The sequence below is a fragment of the Myotis davidii genome, unplaced genomic scaffold (assembly GCF_000327345.1).
Source record: "Myotis davidii unplaced genomic scaffold, ASM32734v1 scaffold512, whole genome shotgun sequence".
Taxonomy (NCBI): Eukaryota; Metazoa; Chordata; class Mammalia; order Chiroptera; family Vespertilionidae; genus Myotis; species Myotis davidii.
In genome coordinates, this window is record NW_006284323.1 from 1,469,709 (window position 1) to 1,480,017 (window position 10,309).

At 50.1% G+C, this 10,309-nt stretch overlaps 2 long non-coding RNA genes across 3 annotated transcripts in view; both read left to right on the forward strand.

The window, feature by feature from the left end:
- LOC107184346 overlaps nucleotides 1-166 on the forward strand; it is an 848-nt gene extending 682 nt beyond the window's left edge. The window contains exon 2 of the long non-coding RNA XR_001515155.1: nucleotides 22-166. This is a non-coding gene — a long non-coding RNA (uncharacterized LOC107184346). The remainder of the gene's footprint in view (nucleotides 1-21) is intronic.
- Nucleotides 167-1,400: 1,234 nt separating this feature from the next.
- Nucleotides 1,401-7,272, forward strand: LOC107184386. Of its 2 annotated transcripts, none has more exons than XR_001515215.1 (2): nucleotides 1,401-1,600; nucleotides 6,665-7,272. It is a non-coding gene; the product is annotated as an uncharacterized LOC107184386 (long non-coding RNA). The 2 variants fall into 2 exon arrangements; XR_001515217.1 differs by lacking the exon at nucleotides 1,401-1,600 and adding an exon at nucleotides 2,917-3,001.
- Nucleotides 7,273-10,309: the final 3,037 nt, after the last annotated feature.

The following is a 10,309-nucleotide window of genomic DNA, read 5'->3' on the forward strand; positions in this document are numbered from 1 at the left end:
TTTTAGAAAGTGCAGGAAGAGGTGGGAAATAATTCAGTTGCCGTGTTTCCCCCCAGTGCTATCACTTCGCAAAACAGTAAAAAAGGGGGAAAAGTATATTATAACCAAGATACTGACTTTGATACAATCCACCGATCTTAATAAAATTTCCCCAAATTACCCCGTCCTCCATTGCGTGTATTAACTTCTATTCATTGTTATCGCCTGCGTAGTAGGTTCGTGTCTTTACAAAGAACATTCCATCAGGCAAGGACCCCCGGTGGTCCCTTTATAACTGAACTCCCAAGCCCTAGCTCTCACTAATCTTTCCTCTATTTCTAAAAATGTGATATTTTAAAATATGTTGCGTTAGCACACAGAAGTCATCAAGTGTGGGACCTTGGGGAACTGGCTTTTTCCACTCAGCAGAATTCGTGGGGAATCATGTGTTGCTTTTTTTTTTTTTATGCCCAAGTTTTTACTTTGGAAGTAACTTTTTTTTTTTAAATTACCCCATCAGCAAATCTAATGTTCCAAAGACAGCAGGAGTTCCCCATCCTTTCCTAGAAAACAGTGTCTTTTTTATGTACAACGAATCTCTTGAGAAGGAAAGATGTTTTTCCACCTTTGGTATTTCAGCCTGAATATACCCAAATCTTGAAAAGATATCTGGGTCAGAGGTCGAGAAGTGTGATTGCAAACTTTCACAGCTAAAAACTACTCATTCCTGTAGGACTGTACGGTGAGCAAACGCTTATTCTTAGCCAACAGAAATGAATAATGAGGGCAGGATGGGGCAGTAAGAGGGAGCATTCTAATGATATTGACTGCATTTTTGCATTAGTCACCTGAAAAGCAGAGGTTGGTCCTAACCCTTACCTTCCATGGGACACATGATCATCTTATTTCACAGCCAATAATGGAGCCCCAGTTCTGCTCTGTACACAGCCAGACCTCCCCACCCCACGGGGCTTCCCTTTGGAGAGTACTCATTGGTGGGAACAGGGCAGGGCTTGTTCCCAGGCCTTTCAGGAAGAACAGGCTGCCACATCCTTTTCCGCATAATCAGGGCATCAAAATGGATCTCCTTGAGACTGTAGCGCCTGATGGTTACCTCAAGCTTGTTTGTAGCACATGGGACCAACATTTAAACCAACGTTTTAAAAATCATCGGGATTTTGAGTATATAAAAATAACTTGACAGTAAACGTCATTATTTCGGTGGGGGGAAATGAATTGACGAGAAAATGAGTCATGTGAGCCGTTTCCTGGATTCAGCTGGGGCACTTTTCTCTAGACTCCACAGTCTCAGAAGCACAGGTGACTAACAGTGCACACCAGCCTCGTAATAAGACACACCAATTCCATTTATTTAACCATCTGCCTGCTTCACTTGACAAACTATTTATGAGTTATGTGTTGTAGGCTCAGCATTGGGCTCCGAGGCCAGGGAACCAGATATACATACCGAGGCCTCCAGAGCCAGCCCACAGCTGCCATCGGAGAGGGGACAAAGGTCACCGGACAAAGATCACGGTCAGGGCTGGGTGGACTGGCCAGGCCCCTCCCTCCTCCAGACTTGGCCATGTTCCTCACCGGGACCACTCAGCCCGCTGTGAAGGTCAGTTTTCTAATTTCTCGGAGGAAAAGGAAGTTCTTGCAGGACTGTGAAGACAAGCAGGGTTCTAACCCCTCTGGGATTATAGCAGAGTCCATGTTATTTATGCTAATGGTTAATGGTCATTGCAGGTAAGGTGTATTTTCCAAGTATAAAAGTAACTTCCAGTGGTAATATGTTAATGACTATTTTAGCATTATTTATTTTATAATTCCAGGGGTTAAATTTTCATGGTTACTCCATGGCCATCTAAGAAACCCCAAGGGAGAGATAGAAGATGTCTGCCCATTGTTGACAAGGAACTCTTGGTGTTATGTTAATTTATGAGATTAAAGTGTCAAAAGAGAAGAAAAGATTTAGTCTTATTTTGTTGTGCAAATATTTAACATAATAAAAGCATCGCAAGCAGCAGTGACAAACTAGGTGAAAAGATTTAAAATGAACACAGCAAATAACTTTGTTGAAATAATTTAAAAGACACAAAATATCAAGATCTGTCATTTTTGAAGTGACGATGTTTTACTATTTGTAACCTTTTAAAAAAATAAACCTTAACAGCAGTTTATGTATGAGATTATGCACATACAAATTACAATTTAAAGCTTTCGATGTTAGCTTTAAAATACAATAAATCTTATCAGAATACTAAATAAAACAAACTGGATATTAAATTGAATTTTCCATCTTAATAAGCTGTAGCAATTTTCTTTTTTTTTAAGATATATTTTATTGATTTTTTACAGAGAGGAAGGGAGAGGGATAGAGAGTTAGAAACATCAATCAGCTGCCTCCTGCACCCCCTCTACTGGGGATGTGCCCGCAACCAAGGCACATGCCCTTGACTGGAATCAAACTTGGGGCCCTTCAGTCCACAGGCCAACACTCTATCCACTGAGCCAAAGCAGCTAGGCTGTAGCAATTTTCTTAATAAACAAAGAAACTTATACATAATTTTGTAAACATTCATATTCTCTGAAGTAATTGAGCTCACTAGTGTTAATGGAAACCTTTAATCAAAGCATAATTTCACTTTTAATACATTTTGGGTAAAAACAAAAGTTGACCCAGTTAAAGAAAAACATTAGGTGAATAATAGTGCCAGTTTTTTTTTTAAATATATTTTATTGATTTTTTACAGAAAGGAAGGGAGAGGAATAGAGAGTTAGAAACATCGATCAGCTGCCTTCTGCACATCCCCCACTGGGGAAGTGCCCGCAACCCAGGTACATGCCCCTGACGGGAATCGAACCCGGGACCCTTCAGTCCGCAGGGCCGACGCTCTATCCACTGAGCCAAACCGGTTTCGGAAATAGTGCCAGTTTTGAATCTCGGATGAGGGAGGTGGCCATCGTGAGGATGAATGAATGCGACCACGTCTGACAAGTGCAGGGTGGACGGTGCAAGGTAGTTGGACAGATGGGGTCACCAAAGGGGTTCGAGGCCAGGTGTGTTGGGGCCAGACGCTCAGAGGAGAGACAGCGACCCCGCGGGATGCGCGGGCGAGGAGGGGAGGCCCGGCAGAGGGAAATGCCAGCCCCGGGGCTTCTGCGGGCATTTTCCCTAATAACTTCTAAATCCGCTTCCCCCGGCCTCGCGCCCTGGGACAGCGCATCGCGATGGGCGCTGTGCTGTCCGAGCCTCCGGGCTGCCGGCTGCGAGCGGACGGCCCCTTTCCACGCAGCGTCTAGCACCGCGCGCTGGCCCTGTGAGCCCCGCGAGGCGGGAGCAGCCCCTACTCCCCGCGTGGGGACCCGACCGACCCCGCAGGCCACGGAGAAGGCAGGAGCGAGGACCCTCCTGGGGGGGAGGGGGTCCCTGAAATGGGGGGCCTGGGGTCCCTGCTCAGGATGGCGTGGGCTCCGAGGAGACGGCGCGCTTTGCGTGCACCCGGGGATAATAGTGCGGGTTATCTGTCACTTGTGGTGGGTGTGCTGCTGCGGGAAGTGGAAACCCATCTGTCCTCTTCAGGGTTCCCGGGGCAGCGCGTCCCCCACACAGCCCTCTGGGCGGATGGTCACGTAGGTCCTGCAACCAGTCCAGGACCGACCGACGGTAATAAGGCCGGTGCTCCTGGTCCTCCCGCTGGATCAGCCCCACCGGACTGCGCGGTGGAGGCCGGCCTGCTCTCGCCCCGCCCCCTCCGCAGGCCACGCCCCTAAGGCCACGCCCATCATCAGGCCTCGCCCCTTCCTGCTCTCCCCTCCCCCAGGTCCAGCCCTCTCCTCGAAGGACTGCTCCTGCTGCAACTCGCTAGACTGCTTTTGAGAAATCCCTGCATGATTTGAATGTTATTTGCTCAAAGGACATGCCTTGTTCAATGCTGCGAGTCTGCACTCATTAATTCTGAAAAAAGTGACTTGGGAGAAGAGGGGACCAGGAGCCTGGTCCCTGGCCGGGATTTCCAGAAACACCCCTGGTATTGGGGGAGCAAGGATGTGGGGTGGGGCTGGGGCTGGGGTGTTGGAAGGACTGGTTCCACCTTCTGCTTTTCTCAAGCAAATACTTAACACAAACCTCCTTTTCAGCGTCACTTCTTGGGCCCCAGCGGGAGAGCCCCCCCTGCCCCCTCTGCCCTCCCTGGGTGTCTCCTGTAAGGTCATTTGCTCCCTGCCCCGGAGACGCCCGTCTGGAAGCTCCGGTCTCGGCAGCGTGGCACTGAGCAGGGCTTGCTGAATTACTTTTACAGTAGCGCTGTACAGGGGCATTAAGCGGTGCTTGCCGAGTGGTACTTAGCTCTACAGGTCCTCTGCCCCTATCTGCATGCCCTGGTCTGTGAGTGTTTAATCCAGGCCCCCTGCTCCCTCCTGCTGCCTTCCTCTCTGCCCCTGGGTGGTCTTGTCCAGGCCACTGCCTCAGTTTCCCTCTACTCAACAAAGACTCCACATTTATATCTCCAGGTCTGATCTCTCCTCTGAGCACCAGACCCCAGAATTCAACATGGATGTCTCAACGGCCCCTCAGCATGTGTGAGAGGAGCCTATACTTTTTACCCCCAAACTAGTTCTTTCCAGAGACCACCCCCCATCTTTATGCATAAGCCATGTTCTATTCTGAAGGCCAGGAACCCCAAAGCATCTGCAGTACCTCATAAACACTCCATCCCATGAGATCCAGCCAACAGCCCCACCCAGACCTGGACAAGGGGCGGGCCTGCCCTGGCCACACTCCACAGGGCTCCAGTCTAGTCCTACCCATCCACACAGGGCCCAGAGGTGCTCACTGTCCTGGATCGAGCTCTAGGTACCTGTGACCTTGGGATTCCCAGCCCAACTTCCAACCCCTCGATGGGTTCGTCATCCAGTGACCCCACTGCTGGGGTGAGTTCCCCAAGGCCCAAGGTGTGGCCAGAGGAAGCCGTTTGCAGGGGACCTGGGTGGAGCTGCCACATGGAGCTGGGATGCCCACCAGTGGACCTGGAGTCTGAGAATTCCAGTTGGAATCTGGCTCCCAAGTTGTTGTGAGGTTGTGTTTGTCAAAACAGGAGGACAGAATGCATTTTATATAACACTAGAGGCTCAGTGCATGAAATTCATGCACTGGAAGGGTCCCTAACAGCTGCTGGCTGCAGGCTGGGTACTCCCTCCCTTCCCCAGCCACCTGCCACCACCGCTGGTTGGGGTCTCCTTTCCTTCCCTCGGCTGGCCTCACCCCCTGGTCGAACGCCCAGATGACCTCCCAGACGAGGGGACAATTTGCACACTATGCTTTTATTATATAAAAACTTGATTTAGAACTTTCAACCATTTAGACATGTGGTGCGTTGGCCTCAATTTGTACTCTTCCCTGGCAGAAATGTCACCGGTCTGGTCACCAAGACACTAGCTCTTCCCTTTTTGGAATCTCTCTCTGGACTCCATCTCACATGCCTGCCCCTGGCCTAAGTCAGTCATTTCCAGCCTGGTTCAAACACAGATCTGACCGCATTCAGGATGAAATGGGCCTGTCTCTCGGCCTTCATCCCCTCGTCTCTGCTGCTGTAGGTTTCCGGGCCGCCCCTCCCCACCCTGCTTCCCCCAGGTCCTCTGACTCAGGCTCCCCAGGGCCTTTGCACAAGCTGTCCTGTCTGACTGGAAAGTTTAGCTGATGATCGGCTTCCACTCAGCCCATCTCTCTGTCTCCCCCCCACCCCCGAAGTCTCAGATTCAGTCAAATTCCTCTGTTACAGGCCCAGGAGCACGGGCTTGTTGTATCATCATGTTCATTGGGGGGCTGCTGATTAATACCTGGCTCCTCCACTCTGGGTCCCATGGGGGCGGAGGCGCTTGTATGACCCCACCCCACCCACCTGTCCAGCTTCATCACTGACCACCCCCACCCCTTCCCTGTTCCAGCCACACTGGCCTTTTAGTTCTTCCAAAACCCAAGCATATTCCTTCTCAGACCCTCTGCACGCGCGGCTCTTCCTCCTGGGACACTGGCCCTACTCCTCTGCAGGTCCCACCCGTCTTTCCCTCTTCCTGTTCAATGTCACTGCCTCACCTTGGCTTCCCAGGTGACTTGTCTAAAGCAGCGCCGATCCACTCCACCTCCATGCCACCCCCTCTCTGCTGACACCTTAAAACACTGGTGGTTCAGTTACTCCAGGGAGAGGCCTGCTTGCGTTGCCTCCAGAGCGCCCCATGGTGCCTGGGTGGTACAGCAAGTGATCCGTAAGTGGTTTCCAAATGCCCCCTCCCACACAGGGCACCCTTGGTATGTCAGTAATCTTCCCACAGCGTCCCTAGGTCCAAAGGAATGCCCAACAGTTTCCTTTATTGAGTTAGTTAGGATTAAACAACTTAAAAAGTGTTTATGGGAAAACAGTCGGCACTTCCTCAAAGAGTGAAGCATAGCATTACCATACTAGAGGCCCGATGCACAAAATTTGTGCAAGAATAGGCCTTCCTTCCCCTAGCCACTGTCACCAGCTTCCCTCGGGCACCCGGGACCCGGGCTTCCCTCGCAGCCCCGGCTTCGTCCAGAAGGTCGTTTGGTCTAATTAGCATATTATGCTTTTATTGTTATAGACTAGAGGCCGATGCTCTATCCACTGACCCAAACTATCTAAGGCCTGGTTTATTTTTACAGAACATCTGGGGAAGATCTGACCACTTGAAGTGCCCACTGGGAACAGCTGGCTACCCTCCCTGGCCAGGAGGTGAGTGGTGGTGATGGCAGACCCCCATCCCCGGGCTCTGGAGTGACGCAGCTACAAAACACAGAACGCCAGGACTGACAGCAGCGGCCAGAAGCCGGGAGAGGCAGGCAGGGCTCTCCCCTGGAGCCTCCAGAGGGAGCACGGCCCTGCCCACACCTGGATCTCACACTTCCGGCCTCTAGAGTCGTGGGACATTACATTCTTGTTGGTTTAAGCCACCCAGTTAGTGGCACTTGGCTGCGGCAGCCCCGGGAAACTAGTATACCCACCTGGACCAATCCCTGTCACGGTGATGAGGACCCTTATTTTATCCAAAAGCAGGAGACCGGCTTTCTCGGTGTCCGCTCGGCCCCTGGCCTGCTGCCTGCAGCTGACCCATGTGCTCATGTGGGGTCTGTGTTGGTTAACTTCCCGTGTCACCTCCCGCCTGATGACCTTCCCACTGAAACGCTGGCCTGGGGGTCTCTGGTTTGACTTGTCAGCCCCCGAAACCACATGAGTGAATTCCTCACAATAAACAGACAAATAAGCACACGCACATCCTATTGGTTCCGTCTCTCTGGAGAGTCCTGTCTCATTCAGGGCCTTAACGGCCCCCTGCTTCACCTTAACCCTGTTCTAAAGCAGCCAGTCATTTTATTGGCAAAACTGGCAGACTTGCCTTTTTGCAGGCTGTCCTGTAGTTTATATTACATTTTGTTTTCTTTTTAAAAAGCCATTTCTAAGCCACTACAATGACGGCTGATGCTGCTATTCAAGGTCAGTGAATGCAGTTAGGGCAGGAGTCTTGCCCTGTCTGGACAGGTCCTCTGACAACAACAAGAGAGAAATGAGGTTTTCTCTCTCTGCGGCTGAACGGGCTAAATTAAAATGATCTTAAAACAAGGCGTGTGGAGGTCGGTGGGGTGCGTATGGAGGGCTCAGCTTTCACGGCTTCCTCTTCCCACCCCACCTGGGACAAGGCCGGCCCCCCTTCCTCCCCTCTCCGTCCCACCACAGGGCCCCCGCCCCCATCCCAGGGCTGGGCACCTTGCCTGCCTGTTGCTCTGCCAGCGGGGTCCCTCTTATCACTGCTCCACATCTCACATCGCCAGCCAAGACTTTTCTTCCCAAGATGTCTATTTGGAAAGGAATTCTCGTTGGGTACTTCTCACACACACCCTGGTGGCTTTGCCAGATTCTCAAGGGAGCGGCCCCGTGGCGTGGCCACCTGCCATCTGTGGGCTGAGGGTGGAAACTGCAGCCGTGGCCACTGGGGAAGCAGGATGGCCCGACCAGTGAGCCAGCCGAGCCCCCACCACACGGTCACTTGATAGATATTGGTGGCGCACCTGCTCTGTGCCAGGCACAGCCCTTGTCACCGATGGCCCTGCCCTCCTGCGCCTCTCAGTCCAGGCCTCAGTGAAAGCCCCGGGCCGCAGCCTGCTGGGAGCAGACAGCAGGGTGTAGCAGCCAGGGCTCCCCAGAGCATCCCTGGGCTCTCTTGCCTCAGTTTCTCCTCTGTTGAAGGAGGAAGTTCTGCTTCACCGAGCTGTGGGGATAAGGTCCTGTGTCCTCAGAGCGGTGCCTGCACGTGTCCTGTGTGCGTGTCCGCCTTGACTGTCTTCTTCCTTCAGTCCGGGCTACTTTTGGGGGCTCTCAGTGAGGCACTGAAAACATCTAATCTGCCATTAATCCCATCTGCTGTATTTTCCTACCAACGTGGACAAATATAATAACATCAAATTATATTCACAAAAGAGCAAGTTATAGGCAAGTACATAAGGAACCCCGTTTCTGTTAAAATGTCATACAAACTTGTAAAAGCAGAAGATTGGAAGCAACCCAATCTTCATTGATGGGGCACTGAGTGAGTTATCACCATTCACCAACATGAAGGAATACTATGCAGCCATGAACAAGAGCACAACCTCTGCAGCGATCACAGAGGCCCCTGTGAGCAGAGTAATGTGGAGGAGAGTTCACGTGCACATTATTGTTTATCCAAGACAGGCGAGAACTGGGAAGGCAGCCAGCTCTCTGTGTCTGTCTTTCTGTCTCTCATCTATATACTATCTATCTGTATATTTATATCCATCTGTCTATCTATCTATCTAGGCTGCTTCTATTTGAAAAGTAAGCATTTAGAGACTAAGCCATAAGTATTTTGGTGGGGCTTTTTTTTTCAAGTGTTTGTTTTCTTTTTAAAAAATCTATTTTTATTGATTTCAGAGAGGAAGGGAGAGGGAGAGAGAGACAGAAGCATCAATGATGAGAGAGTATCATTGATCAGCTGCCTCCTGCATGCCCCCTACTGGGGATTGAGCCCATAACCCGAGCACGTGCCCTTGACTGGAATCGAACCCGGGACCTTCCAGTCTGCAGTCCAATGCTCTATCCACACCAGCTAGGGCAGCCATAAGTATTTTGAAGGGTACCTGTGGGGATGGAGAGTAGAAGGACTTGGAATAGAAACACACCTTTGTTGTATAGACTGGAACCATGCAAATATTCTGCTTACTTGTAAAACGAGTTGACTTTTAAAAAACCATCCTTAAATACCAGAAATAAAATAAGACAAAAGAACCAAATGTGTATCCAGTGGGCGGCCTGGCCAACCAGAGCGATTCCAAGTGGCTTTAAAGAGTGGGCATTTGAAAGTCACCCCTCGTGGGAAACACACTGAGGACAAAAAGAACTACAAAAATGAAAGGATGCCTTAGAGCAGCGGTTCTCAACCTGTGGGTCGCGACCCCTTTGGCGGTCGAATGACCCTTTCACAGGGTCGCCTAAGACCATCCTGCATATCAGATATTTACATTATGATTCATAACAGTAGCAACATGACAGTTATGAAGTAGCAACGAAAATAATTTTATGGTTGGGTCACAACATGAGGAACTGTATTTAAAGGGCCAGAAGGTTGAGAACCACTGCCTTAGAGCTTTTCCAGGGACCACGCTGTGGGTGCCATTATTTGGGACTGCAGTGTGTGATTTTCAGGGTCTGTCATTACCTGTGTTCTGGGGAGTGGAGAGCTTTGGTGTGAGGAGCTCTGCACTTGAAAGGGAACTATTGGCACAGAATAGCCAGCAAAAATTAATAACAATGCATAACGCAGACACGCTGTAAATGGGCTACTCTTCATCGTCATCTAAGTACATATTGGGGCCGGGGGGACAGCTCTCTCTTCCTCCTCGGTACCTCCTGCCAACCGATTTTCTGTAAACATAACAGCCCCATTTCTAGTAAAATGGCATGTATTGTTTAATGCAGCCAAAGCCTAGGCCAGGGGTGGGCAACCTTTGTGTGAGTGCGTGCCAAAACCAGCAAAATCTCTGACTCAAAATTCTTCTGCGTGCCAACCCTAATTTTTTGAGAACATGTTACGCCTACTTGATCTCTCTTAAGGTGTGCATATGTGAAGAACCTTGAAGAAATAAAATTCATTCGAGTGACAAAAACACAGTATATGATGATGAAAAATACATTTATTTTTTAATGTATACATGTACACTGATAGTCCAAACTCTGTACACTGATAGTCCGACAGGAACCTTTATGACTCCGTTTGATATTATCAGTGGGACTTTTGC